The sequence below is a fragment of the Ranitomeya variabilis genome, chromosome 2 (genome assembly GCF_051348905.1).
Source record: "Ranitomeya variabilis isolate aRanVar5 chromosome 2, aRanVar5.hap1, whole genome shotgun sequence".
NCBI classification, from domain to species: domain Eukaryota; kingdom Metazoa; phylum Chordata; class Amphibia; order Anura; family Dendrobatidae; genus Ranitomeya; species Ranitomeya variabilis.
The window spans coordinates 459,977,686-459,992,801 of NC_135233.1; the positions used below are offsets into that span (position 1 = coordinate 459,977,686).

A 15,116-nucleotide genomic window follows, 5' to 3' on the forward strand; every position below is an offset into this window, starting at 1 on the left:
GGCAACTGGAAGGATAAGAAACCGAAAAGAAGGGTTTCATGTTTGGGGGTTCCTCGACGAGGAGCTGAAAATCCTCCAAGTGATGTGCAGTCCCAGGTAGGAGGAAGGCTGTCCCACTTCCAAACTGCCTAGGAGGAAATCTCGGCCAATGCCTGGTGCTCAGTATTATAAGATCGGGGGTGAGACTACAGTTCACATCCACCCCCAGGCACAGCTTCAGGATCTCATCCCCCAGGTCCAGGAAGGAAAAACAGGCCCTGGAAGCAGAGGTGTTGCTCCTACTTCAAAAGAGGGTGCTGGTGGAGGTGCCCGTTCAGAAGCAGGGCAGGGGATTTTACTCTCCCCTGTTTCTAATAAGGAAGCCCGACCAATCGTTCAGGACTATTATCAATCTGAAAGGCCTCAACAGGTTTCTGGTCTACATACCATTCAAAATGGAGTCAATAAAGACAGCAATAAAGATCTTGTTCCCGGGTTGTTACATGAATGTCTTAGATTTAAAGGACGCATATTACCATGTCCCTATTCATCAGAAAGACCAGCTATTCCTAAGGGTAGCGGTATATATTGTAAGATTGCTCTCACTGAGTGTATTGGGGGACACTCGCTTGGCACGGGATTAACGTAGTCAGGCACGATTTTTGAACACAAAACAGTCCATGCGGTTTATTAAAGTGTCATAAACCGGGTTATGCACAGTTCATTATATACATTTCATGAAACACAACAGGCACCAACTGGTGATATTAAGTTGCAGCTTTATCTTAAACACTTCATTTATGGCTTTGACTCACGGACACTAAACATGCTGGACCTCTCACTTCGCCCAGTTACCATGGGTGTCCGTACGCCGTACAGTTCACCAATGTCCCAAGTCACATACAGCGCATATGACACTGGGTCGTGGTCTCTAAAGACGCAGAACCTCACTTCGTTCAGTTGCCGTGGGAGACCACACGGTTCATAGACTCTCACAAGCACCAACAGTCAATGGTACCTTAAGGGAGCTCCTGCTCCACCTGCTGACTCCTCGTCAGTCCTCTCTCCTGGGGAAACTGCCTTTACGGGGTTCACCAACTTGCCTGGCCGGCACACAACAGTCAGTCCAGAGCCACCGAAGGACGATAGCTTCCCCAACACAGACCATCCAGAATCATAGTCTTACTGTGTGCTATTAACAGGATGTCCATCCCACATGGGACCGTCCAACACACTGGCATGTGCTCTTCAGGATTCCTACTCCCAGGAAATCCAACACAGGTTGTGCTCTTCAGGAAGCCTACTCCCAGGTCTTCCAACACAGGTTGCCCGGTGTGCTATTCAGGACGTCCATCCCACATGGGACCACACATGTGACCTGTCCGGGTGCTATTCAGGACCTAGTCCAACACCCCAGGCATATGACCTGTCCAGGTGCTATTCAGGACCTCGGTCCAACACTCAGTCATGTGACCTGTTCCGGTGCTATTCAGGACTTCGTCCAACACCCCAGGCATGTGACCTGTCCAGGTGCTATTCAGGACGTCAGTCCAACACCCTAGGCCACCAGGTCTGAAGCCCCACCATGTGCTCTTCAGGACTCCTACTCCCAGGAAATCCAACACATACTTCCAGGACCTTCACCACTCAGGTCCAAACACTGGAACCACACAGGAACATGTGACCCACACCCTGGTCACATTATATACCCTTAACCACTCCCCTGGGTGGGAATGTGGATGTGTGGCTAGTTTGTCCCGCCCATCTCACATAACTAGCCTAGTAAGTCTCCCTTACAAATACAACATACATATACACACTCTTGAGGGACTACAGGTCCCAGAACAACATTGCATCAGACTTACCACGCAGACTCCCTCTGCGACACATATCGGCCACTCACAATTCTGCCAATCACTGTTTCACCACCATTATAACAACAAATACGCCTCCATGCATATCCCAAGGAGCACACACAGCGCCCCCTAGCTGCCACAGGGGTCACTGCATCACAATATATAAACAGACAACTCAGGCATTTCCAGTACAGGGCTCTGCCCTTTTGGTCTGTCCATGGCCCGAGAATCTTCACCAAAATTGTTCAGAAGGTGACGAGACATTTATGGGAAAAGAACGTGTTAGTAGTGCCATATCTGGACATTTTTTTAGTGATCGGCAGAACAGAACACGAATGCAGTTCTCAACTAAATCACATCTGAGCCTCTATCTCCAAACTCGGTTGGATGATAAATATTGAAAAGTTGAGGCTGCATCTTGTGAAGATTCAATCCTTCTTAGGGCTTATTTTGGACTCAGAGAAGCAGGTCTGTCGCCTACCAGAGGAAAGAAAGACAGGATTATAGCCCTAGTGTTAGCAGTATTGGCCAACCTGAGCAAAGCCATGTTCCTTCTAGGATCAATGACATCATGCATTCCAGCAGTTGAGTGGGCCCAGTGCCTTTCCAGGGCCTTTCAGCAGGATGCCCTGGGGGGAAAGATTATGATCTCAGAGGAAACAGTAGACTCCATGGCCTGGTGGTTGGATCCAGGGAATCTATTGTGGGGCGTTCCATGGTCCCTTCAAATATCAGATGTGATAGTGACAGACGCAAGCGCGGAAGGATGGAGCGTGCATCTCAGGGACCATATAATTCAGGGAATCTGGTCAGAGGAAGAAGCAGGTGGTTCCTCAAACTACAGGGAACTGCTAGCAATAAAGAACACAGTGACAGAGTTCCCTCCCCATTTAGAAAGGAGCCATGTTCGAATAATGTCGGACAATCAAACTTCTGTAGCCTATGTCAATCACCGGGGGGGTGGGGTTGGGTGGTTGGGCAGAAGATCCCGGCCCCTAATGCGGTTAGCTCGGGAAATTCTCCAGTGTATGGAGGAACATTAGCTGCAAATATTGGCCCTACACATAAGGGGGAAGGAGAACGAAGAAGCAGATTTCCTCAGCTGGACAACCTTAAAACGGAGGGAGTGGGAACTGGATCCATCTATCTTTAAACAGATTGTGAATCTTTGGGGGTAGCCAGAGATAGACTTCTTTTCCAACAGAAAGAACAGGAAGACAAAGATCTTCTGGTCCTTGAACCCAAGAGAAGGACCATATGCAGTAGATGCACTGCAGATTCCATGGAATTTCCGACTGGTTTATGCATTTCCCCCATTAATGTTGATCCCGGCAGTTCTGAGGAAGATTCGAGAGGAAGGCGCAGATGTCATCCTCATTGCTCCATTTTGGCCCAAGAGGACCATGGTTCTCTTAGATGAGAAGGATCTCCTTGGCAGATCCCTGGATTATCCCAGACGTTCCAGGTCTCCTCAGGCAGGGTCCAGTGTCACTTCCTCAGACCTCAGGTCTACATTTGACAGCCTGGATTTTGAGAGGGCGCTGCTAACACAGAGAGGGTTCTCTCCGGCCTTGGTAGCTACTCTGATGCAGAGTAGGAAGCCTATAACAATTGGATTTATGGCAGGATATGGACTAAGTTTTTTTGCTTTTTCAAGGCAATCTGTTGGGTGTCAGAGATATTTTAGAGTTCCTTCAGATGGGTATGGAGATGGGCCTGGCCACCAGCACCCTTGAGGTGCAGGTATCCGCCTTAGGGGCCCTATACAACTATAACCTGGCGGCGGATAGGTGGGAGGTCAGGTTCATTAAAGCATGCCAGAGGTCTAGGCCTATGCCGGCTCCAAAAATGCCTCCGTGGGATGTAAATTTAGTCCTGGAATACTTAACAATCGCCCTATGTGCCCATACATGAGGTGCCAGATAAGATACTAGCTTTGAAGACGGTGATTCTAGTGGCCCTGACGTCTGCACGTAGGGTTAGTGATTTTTCAGGCCCTATCTATTAATCATCCTTTTATGTAGGTATTAGATGATAGAATGGTATTGAGGCCAGATCCAGCGTATTTCCCCAAAGTGGCCTTGAAGTTTCATAGGAGTCAAGAGGTAGTTCTTCCCTCCTTGTATAGACAAACTGCAGAGGAACGCAAACTTAGCACATTAGATGTCAGGAGGACCCTGATGCAGTACATAGACAGAACTAGGCAATGGAGGAAGGATGAGGCCTTATTTGTGTCATTCCAGGGAATCAGGAAGGGGTGTGGCGTTACAAGGGGGAACATAGCTAGATGGATAAGGGATGCCATTAGCTTAGCTTACACCTCTAGTAATAGGCCAGTTCCAGGAATTCTGAAAGCCCATTCCAACAGGGCTATGGCTGTCATGAATCCCAATGGCTAGGGATAGCACAGGACAAGCAAAGTACAAATATATTACGGACGAGCTCTAGGGTGATGGAACCTGGGCTGACCGCTGCCCTACGCCTGACAAACGCAACTAGAGATAGCCAGGGAGCGTGCCTACGTTAGTTCTAGACGCCACGCACCAGCCTAAGAGCTAACTAGAACTGCAGAGAAAATAAACACCTCACTTGCCTCCAGAGGAATGAACCCCAAAAGATATAGTTGCCCCCCACATGTATTGACGGTGAAATGAGAGGAAGGCACACACATAGAGATGATATATATAGTTTTAGCAAATTGAGGCCCGCTGTAAACTAGAAAGCAGAACGATACAAAAGGGGACTGAGCGGTCAGCAAAAAACCCTAATCAAAAAAACCATCCTGAGATTACAAGAACCCATGTGCCAACTTATGGCACATGGGGAGAACCTCAGTCCACTAGAGCTACCAGCTAGCATAGAGACATAATAAGCAAGCTGGACAAAAAACCAAACAACTGAAAATCAGCACTTAGCTTATCCTGAAAGATCTGGGAGCAGGTAGGCAGGAACCAAACAGAGCACATCTGAATACATTGATAGCCGGCAAGGGAATGACAGAAAGGCCAGGTAAAATAGGAAACACCCAGCCACTGATGGACAGGTGGAAACCAAAGGCCGCAACCCACCAAAGTCACCCAGTACCAGCAGTAACCACCAGAGGGAGCCCACAAACAGAATCCACAACAGTACCCCCCCCTTGAGGAGGGGTCACCGAACCCTCACGAGAACCCCCAGGGCGATCAGGGTGAGCTCTATGGAAGGCGCGGACCAAATCAGTCGCATGAACATCGGAGGCGACCACCCAGGAATTATCCTCCTGACCATAACCCTTCCACTTAACCAAATACTGGAGTTTGCGTCTGGAAACACGAGAATCCAAGATCTTCTCAACAACATACTCCAATTCTCCCTCCACCAGCACCGGAGCAGGAGGCTCAACCGAAGGAACAACGGGCACCTCATACCTCCGCAACAACGACCGATGGAACACATTATGAATAGCAAACGATGCTGGGAGATCCAAACGAAAAGATACAGGGTTAAGAATCTCCGAGATCCTATAAGGACCGATGAACCGAGGCTTGAACTTAGGAGAAGAGACCTTCATAGGGACAAAGCGAGAAGACAACCACACCAAATCCCCAACAAGAAGTCGGGGACCCACGCGGCGACGGCGATTAGCAAACTGCTGAGTCTTCTCCTGAGATAACTTCAAATTGTCCACCACCTGATTCCAAATCTGATGTAGCCTGTCCACCACCACGTCCACTCCAGGACAATCCGAAGGCTCCACCTGACCAGAGGAAAAACGAGGATGAAACCCCGAATTACAAAAAAAAGGAGAGACCAACGTGGCAGAACTAGCCCGATTATTAAGAGCAAATTCGGCCAGTGGCAAAAAAGCAACCCAGTCATCTTGATCAGCAGAAACAAAACACCTCAAATAAGTTTCCAAGGTCTGATTAGTTCGCTCCGTCTGGCCATTCGTCTGAGGATGGAATGCAGACGAGAAAGACAAATCAATGCCCATCTTGGCACAAAACGTCCGCCAAAATCTAGACACAAACTGGGATCCCCTGTCAGAAACGATATTCTCCGGAATCCCATGCAAACGAACCACGTTCTGAAAAAATAAAGGGACCAACTCAGAGGAGGAAGGCAACTTAGGCAAGGGCACCAAATGAACCATCTTAGAAAAGCGGTCACACACAACCCAGATAACGGACATTTTCTGTGAAACCGGGAGATCAGAAATAAAATCCATGGAAATGTGCGTCCAAGGCCTCTTCGGGATGGGCAAGGATAACAACAACCCACTGGCCCGAGAACAGCAAAGCTTAGCTCGAGCACACACTTCACAAGACTGCACAAAGGTACGCACATCCCTAGACAAGGAAGGCCACCAAAAAGACCTGGCCACCAAGTCTCTAGTACCAAATATTCCAGGATGACCAGCCAACACAGAAGAATGGACCTCGGAGATGACTCTACTGGTCCAATCATCCGGAACAAACAGTCTTTCTGGTGGACAACGATCCGGTTTATCCACCTGAAACTCCTGCAATGCACGTCGCAAGTCTGGGGATACGGCGGACAATATTACCCCATCCCTAAGGATACCAGTAGGCCCAGAGTCTCCAGGAGAATCAGGCACAAAACTCCTGGAAAGAGCATCTGCCTTCACATTCTTTGAACCTGGCAGGTATGAAACCACGAAATTGAAACGAGAAAAAAACAACGACCAACGAGCCTGTCTAGGATTCAAACGCCTGGCAGACTCAAGGTAAATGAGATTCTTGTGATCAGTCAAGACCACCACACGATGTTTAGCACCCTCAAGCCAATGACGCCACTCCTCAAATGCCCACTTCATGGCCAAAAGCTCCCGATTACCCACATCATAATTGCGCTCGGCGGGCGAGAATTTTCTAGAGAAGAATGCACATGGCTTCATCACCGAGCCATTAGAACTTCTCTGTGACAAAACCGCCCCCGCTCCAATCTCGGAAGCATCAACCTCAACCTGAAAAGGAAGTGAAACATCTGGTTGACACAACACAGGAGCAGAAGAAAACCGGCGCTTAAGTTCCCGAAAGGCCTCCACGGCCGCAGGAGACCAATCAGCAACATCAGCACCCTTTTTAGTCAAATCAGTCAAAGGTTTAACAATACTGGAAAAATTAGCAATGAATCGACGATAAAAATTAGCAAACCCCAAGAACTTCTGAAGGCTCTTAACAGATGTAGGTTGTGTCCAGTCACAAATCGCCTGAACCTTGACGGGATCCATCTCAATAGTAGAAGGAGAAAAAATGTACCCCAAAAAAGAAATCTTCTGGACTCCGAAGAGACACTTTGAGCCCTTCACAAACAGAGAATTGGCCCGCAGAACCTGAAACACCTTCCTGACCTGTAGAACATGAGACTCCCAGTCATCAGAAAACACCAAAATATCATCCAAATACACAATCATAAACTTATCCAGATATTCACGGAAAATATTGTGCATAAAGGACTGAAAGACTGACGGAGCATTGGAGAGTCCAAAAGGCATTACCAAATACTCAAAATGGCCCTCAGGCGTATTAAATGCGGTTTTCCACTCATCACCCTGTTTTATCCGCACCAGATTATACGCACCGCGAAGATCTATCTTAGTGAACCACCTAGCCCCCTTAATGCGAGCAAACAAATCAGTCAATAATGGCAATGGATACTGATACTTGACTGTAATCTTATTCAGAAGGCGATAATCTATACAAGGCCTCAGGGAACCATCTTTTTTTGCCACAAAAAAAAAACCTGCTCCCAGAGGGGACGAAGATGGACGAATATGTCCCTTTTCCAAGGACTCCTTAATATAATTCCGCATAGCAGTATGCTCTGGCAGTGACAGATTAAATAAACGACCCTTAGGGAACTTACTGCCAGGAATCAATTCTATAGCACAGTCACAATCTCTATGCGGAGGGAGCGAATTGAGCTTAGGCTCCTCAAAAACATCCCTATAGTCAGACAAAAACGCAGGGATCTCAGAAGGAGTAGATGAAGCGATTGAAATCGGAGGTGCATCCTCATGAACCCCCTGACATCCCCAGCTTAACACAGACATTGTTTTCCAGTCCAGGACAGGATTATGAGTTTGTAACCATGGCAGACCAAGCACTAGTACATCATGTAAATTATAAAGTACAAGGAAGCGAATCACCTCCTGATGAACGGGAGTCATGCGCATGGTCACTTGTGTCCAATACTGCGGTTTATTCATAGCCAATGGTGTAGAGTCAATTCCCTTCAGAGGAATAGGAACTTCCAGAGGTTCCAGACTAAAACCGCAGCGTTTAGCAAATGACCAATCCATAAGACTCAGGGCAGCGCCCGAATCCACATAGGCATCGACGGAAATGGAAGACAGTGAAAAAATCAGAGTCACAGACAAAATGAACTTAGGCTGCAGAGTACTAATGGCAAAAGATTTATCAACCCTTTTTGTGCGTTTAGAGCATGCTGATATAACATGAGCTGAATCACCACAATAGAAACACAATCCATTTTTCCGCCTATAATTTTGCCGTTCACCTCTGGACTGAATTCTATCACATTGCATAGTCTCAGGTGCCTGTTCAGAAGACACCGCCAACTGGTGCACGGGTTTGCGCTCCCGTAAACGCCGATCAATCTGAATGGCCATAGCCATAGACTCATTCAGACCTGTAGGCGTAGGGAACCCCACCATAATATCCTTAATGGCCTCAGAAAGACCATTTCTGAAGTTTGCAGCCAGGGCGCACTCATTCCACTGAGTAAGCACCGACCATTTCCGAAACTTCTGACAATATATTTCCGCTTCATCATGCCCCTGAGAGAGGGCTAATAAAGCCTTTTCAGCCTGAATCTCCAGGTTAGGCTCCTCATAGAGCAATCCCAATGCCAGAAAAAACGCATCCACACTGAGCAATGCAGGATCCCCTGGTGCCAATGCAAATGCCCAATTCTGAGGGTCGCCCCGCAGGAAAGATATTACAATCTTGACCTGTTGAGCAGGGTCTCCAGAGGAGCGAGATTTTAAAGAAAGAAACAATTTACAATTGTTCCTGAAATTCAGGAAGGTAGATCTATCTCCAGAAAAGAACTCTGGAATAGGAATTCTAGGTTCAGACATGGGAGTGTGAACAACAAAATCCTGTATGTTTTGAACTTTTGCCGCGAGATTACTCAGGCTGGAAGCCAAACTCTGGACATCCATGTTAAACAGCTAAGATCAGAGCCATTCAAGGGTTAAGAGGAGGTAAGAAGCAGCTAGACAGCAATTAAGGGCTAGGCAGCAAAACTCTGAAGGGAAAAAAAAAAAAAAAAAAAAATTTCCCTTAGGCTACGTTCACATTTGCGGTCAGCGCCGCAGCGTCGGGCGCCGCAGCGGCGCCGCATGCGTCATGCGCCCCTATATTTAACATGGGGGCGCATGGACATGCGTTGTGCTGCGTTTTGCGCCGCATGGCCGCAAGCGTTGGACGCAAGAAACGCTTCAAGTTGCATTTTTTTTGCGTCCAACTTTCGGCCAAAAAGGACGCATGCGGCGCAAAACGCAGCGTTTTAGCGTGCGTTTTGCCGCGTTTTTGTTTGCGTTGTGCGCTGCGGCGCCGACGCTGCGGCGCACAACGCAAATGTGAACGTAGCCTAAAACACTTCTCTTTCTCCTGCTTCAGCCCAAACAATTAACACTTTGTGGGCCGGCTATACTGTCATGAATCCCAATGGCTAGGGATAGCACAGGACAAGCAAAGTACAAATATATTACGGACGAGCTCTAGGGTGATGGAACCTGGGCTGACCGCTGCCCTACGCCTGACAAACGCAACTAGAGATAGCCAGGGAGCGTGCCTACGTTGGTTCTAGACGCCACGCACCAGCCTAAGAGCTAACTAGAACTGCAGAGAAAATAAAGACCTCACTTGCCTCCAGAGGAATGAACCCCAAAAGATATAGTTGCCCCCCACATGTATTGACGGTGAAATGAGAGGAAGGCACACACATAGAGATGATATATATAGTTTTAGCAAATTGAGGCCCGCTGTAAACTAGAAAGCAGAACGATACAGAAGGGGACTGAGCGGTCAGCAAAAAACCCTAATCAAAAAAACCATCCTGAGATTACAAGAACCCATGTGCCAACTCATGGCACATGGGGAGAACCTCAGTCCACTAGAGCTACCAGCTAGCATAGAGACATAATAAGCAAGCTGGACAAAAAACCAAACAACTGAAAATCAGCACTTAGCTTATCCTGAAAGATCTGGGAGCAGGTAGGCAGGAACCAAACAGAGCACATCTGAATACATTGATAGCCGGCAAGGGAATGACAGAAAGGCCAGGTAAAATAGGAAACACCCAGCCACTGATGGACAGGTGGAAACCAAAGGCCGCAACCCACCAAAGTCACCCAGTACCAGCAGTAACCACCAGAGGGAGCCCACAAACAGAATCCACAACATATGGCAACCTCCTGAGCTGAAAGAGCGGAGGTGTCCATCGACAGGATGTGTAAGGCGGCCACATGGTCTTCCCCTTCCACCTTCTATAGACACTATCGCCTCAAACTGTCCTCCTCTGTTGACCTGTCCTTTGGGAGGAAGGTATTGCAAGCGGTGATCCGTCCCTAGGGTGCTTTGATCTATTTAAATCTCAGATGGTGCTGTCATGGGAGAAGGGAAAAAATCTTAGTTACCGTACTTACTGGTAATGGGATTTTACAGAGCCTATGACAGCACCCTTATATTCCCTCCCCCGCTTTGTCACTTGTGGTGTGCACTTTTAAGAGTGTTAAGAAGAATGTATTTGTTGACGGTTGTGTTACTGTCTGGAGTTCCTCTCGTGCTCTGAAACCAAAGTGATACGGAGGAGAGGTACCGCCTTTGTATTCAGTAGGTTTCCTGTCCTGCTGGGTGGATACAGGTGTTGCTGTCATGGGCTCTGTAAAATCCCGTTACCGGTAAGTAAGATTTTTTTATTGTATTCTCTTATTCTCTGACAATTTATTTTACACAGGATTAAATAGTCATGTCTTTGATGTCTCTTTTATTTTAACCAGTCTGGTCATTCAGGCGTATTTGTATATTAAAGGGAACCTGTCAGTAGGATTTTGCTCAGTAAACTACAGACAATGTCAGTTTGGCGCTGTTATACTGATTCAAATGATACCTTGCTTGATTAAATCCATCTTGTGGTTGTTGTTTAATTTTTGTTTGTAGTTTTGAGTTAATGAGATTCTTGTGCTGCGGGGCGGCCTCTGGGCAGGGCTTCATGTGGCGCACTGCTTAGATATGCATCTATTGCATCTGCATGGCTTACGACAGGTCTCTGATCCCTCACTGACCTGCCCCCTATTTTACAAATTGGATAGAATATTGTGTCGGGAAAAATATTGGATCGCATCATACCTAAAAGATCAGACATTCAGTGTCTCCCACTCAAACACCACCTCCTCACATCGCCCCCCCCCCCCCCCCATCTGTCGGGGTCCTGCAAGGTTCAGTCCTAGGGCCCCTGCTCTTCTCCATCTACGCCTTTGGACTGGGACAGCTCATAGAATCTCATGGCTTGCAGTATCACTTCTATGCTGATGACACAGATCTACCTCTCTGGATCAGATACCAGATATCACCTCTCTACTAACCATAATCCCACAATGTCTGTCTGCTATTTCATCTTTCTTCTCCGCTCTATTTCTAAAACTTAACATGGACAAAACAGAATTCATCATCTTTCCCCCATCTCACTCGACTATCCCAACAAACCTATCCATTACAGTAAATGGCTGCTCACTCTCCCCAGTCCCACAAGCTCGCTGCCTCAGGGTAATCCTCGACTCTGATCTCTACTTCAAACTACATATCCAAGCCCTTTCCTCTTCCTGCCGCCTTCAACTCAAAAACATCCCCCAGTTCCGAACATTCCTCAACCAAGAATCTGCAAAAACTCTAGTGCATGCCCTCATCATCTCCCTCCTTGACTACTTCAACCTCCTGCTCTGTGGCCTCCCCTCGAACACTGTTGCGCCCCTCCAATCTATCCTAAACTCTGCTGCCTGACTAATCCACTTGTTCCCCTGCTATTCCCCGGCTTTTCCTCCCTGCCAATCCCTTCACTGGCTCCCCATTACCCAGAGACTCCAGTACAAAAGCCTAACCATGACATACAAAGCCATCCACAACCTGTCTCCTCCATACATCTGTGACCTTGTCTCCCGGTACTTTCCTGCACGCAACCTCCGATCCTCACAAGATCTCCTTCTCTACTCCCCTCTTATCTCCTCTTCCCATAATCGCATACAAGATTTCTCCCGCACATCACCCCTACTCTGGAACCCTCTACCACAACATATCAGACTCTCGCCTACCATCGAAACTTTCAAAAAGAACCTGAAGACCTACCTCTTCCGACAAGCCTACGACCTGCAGTGACCACCGATCCACCAAACCGCTGCACGACCAGCTCTACCCTCACCTACTGTATCCTCACCCATCCCTTGTAGATTGTGAGCCCTCGCGGGCAGGGTCCTCTCTCCTCCTGTACCAGTTGTGACTTGTATTGATAAAGATTATTGTACTTGTTTTTTATGTACACCCCTCCTCACATGTAAAGCGCCATGAAATAAATGGCGCTATAATAATAAATAATAATAAATGGCGCCAACCTGACAGTGTCTGTAGGTTACTGAGCTCAATCTTGCTGACAGGTTCACTTTAAATTTAGGCCAACTGAAGTTATCGATTTAGGGAGCTGCAGACTGACGATTATTTTTTCAAACTCTATGTTTTCATTCTGGTAATATTTATATTTTTAAAACTCCCACTAAGAACACTTGTATAAAGCACCTTTTGTGGCCTTTATATATTCATATTAAAATAATGAAAACAGTGTGCTTAAGTGTGGTAATATCATATCATATATGACTCATGCTGAATTTCTACAACAGCTTGTGTTCATTTCATGTTCTGTATCTTTAGTGCGCACTCCCCCAATTAGCAATCAGCCTCTTATGCTCCATTGACCAACAACCCCCGTAGGGGCCTCTCGGGCAGCGTAATCTCATGAGTGCATTCACCATGGGTAAACTAGTATTGGCCTCCTGAAAATGCAGCTGTCAAAGGATCATTGATCCTTGTGCCTGGCACTATTTCCTGCACATGGAGATTACTGGTAACCTGTGTTACCGAAAAGCATTCTGGAATTTGTGTGACTTGTTTTGGATCATTATGTACCCTTCTATGTGAATAATTACTGTCTATAATTGAGCCATTGCTGCTACTGTTATACTCTGGATTTATCCTTTCTGCTGGAACTGTCTGCATGACCCTATGACATTCTGTTGCTGGCCCCATAGATAAAGCTAAAGCATTAGTCTAAGGTTTCACCCCTCCTACACATATGGACAGGTGTACTGGAAGTGTGCATAATGACAAAATTACACGTTATACTCTACTTTTAAAAGTGGTGGTCAGGTTTAAAAAAATTCAGTCTACAAATACTGGAATAGGTAGTGAAATTCGGACCCCTATTAATCAAGATCGGCACTGCTCATGCACACGTGATGCTGTGTTCCCCACCAGTCTCGGGGGATCAACATCTGGAGGTGACCTCTGCAACCTTCACATTTTATCTGAGCTGGCTTCCTTTACTTGGACATTATGTAACGCTGTAGGCCTCACCTTGTGAAATGGACCGCTAAGCCCCAGATCCAGGTAGGTACACAGACACTGGTCATTGGTGCAACTGGCAGGATGGCATGTGAAGGACGTGGCACACTCAGGAATGAGCAGTAGGACGGATGAAGTAAAAGTCAGCAGGGATAGAAGAAAACTAATGTCCGATCTTCACAGATGGATATGTATTCTAAACAAAAGTATTAAATCTCAGTCCTAAGACACAGGTGTGTGTCCTAATGAACCCTAAAAGGCCTAGAGAGATGATGTCACTGAGCTGCACCGAGCAACAGGTGTGTAAGAGACGGCTGCAGTGGTCACGTGATGTACTCCCCCCAGGGTGTATGTTGATTGTCCAAGATTGGCGGGTAACACAGAAGTGAGTGTGGAAGGGTATTACCGACCTAGGACCCACCTAGGGGTTAAAATCCCTTTAAAGTTGGCTAAACTTGTCCATTTGAATGAAACTGGCTTATTCAATAGGGGAGAGTCAGGTAGCTGCTTACCCAACAGATTATATCGGGTAAGAAGAGAAGGATCGGGTATGATGAATTCTAAGGTCCTACCTTTTTGTTCTTCCAGTAGTTAAGCTGCTACAAGAGGAATCTTCTGTGCTTCCTTACGTAATCGTACCTGAGTCAGTTCGGCAGATGGCTTTATAAGGTGTATGGGCGCCTGAACACTAACAGCTGACTATGATAGTCTAATGTGTCTAATGAGTATTGGGGGGTTTCATGACTTCACTGATGATACCAGAGGACAGTCATATGTGGCCTGTTCGATCTCCAACTGCTGACCCTTTTTGGGGGCGATATAATCTTTCAGCTGACAGCAGCTCTCAGAGATCACAGGAATGCTCCACCAAACCAAGAATCCTGTATATGGAGGAGTCAATAGATATGGCTGTTGGCCAAACGATCACTCAGCTATTTCTTGAGTTTAAGAGGGCGTAAGGTTCACTTTTTCATGTTTTTGGCCTGTTAAAGGGTTACTCACATCTTCATAGATGGATATTGTTGTAAAACCAAGCACTTATGTGATTTATTGCTATAAAAATTGTAGCCGTTCTTAAGATATTAACAATTTTTTTTCTGTTTACAGCTCGTTGCCTAGGAGTCCGACCACTGCAGCTGTCTAGCATGTAAGCACTGAGCTGAAGTTGGCCGGGATTAGGAGGTAACAGCGTGCTCCAGCGATCATGGCCATCTTAAAATTGGTTCAGTAGAAAAGAGCTTGTAACTACTGTGCATGTTCTGCTGTCTAGAAGCTGTGGTCTGTCTCCAAGGCAACAAGCTGTAAACGAAAGAAAAATGTTACTATCTCAAGAATGGCTGAACATTTTAATAAGCCTAAATTGCCAAATTTCTTGCATTTACAAGCACTTCCCATTTATGAAGATGGGAATAAGGGGGTAAAACGTTGAGGTTTGTGGGCTTTTAATTAGGAAAGTGTGTAATAGTATTACATTTGCTGTTATGGATTGTAATGTGCTATTTGCTCATTATTTCATACATTAAATGTCACATTATGTTTTAAATTGGTGTCCTGCCTTTTCCTATGCCATTAGGTTTTCTTATTTGTGTGTGTACAGTATACATACACTGGGTCCTGGCAGACTTCCTGCCCTGTACTATAC

At 46.6% G+C, this 15,116-nt stretch overlaps 1 protein-coding gene across 3 annotated transcripts in view; it reads left to right on the top strand.

Moving 5' to 3' along the window:
- Positions 1-15,116, top strand: part of SLC29A2 (solute carrier family 29 member 2) — a 309,542-nt gene that overhangs the window by 256,353 nt on the left and 38,073 nt on the right. The gene's annotated exons all lie outside the window — the stretch shown is intronic.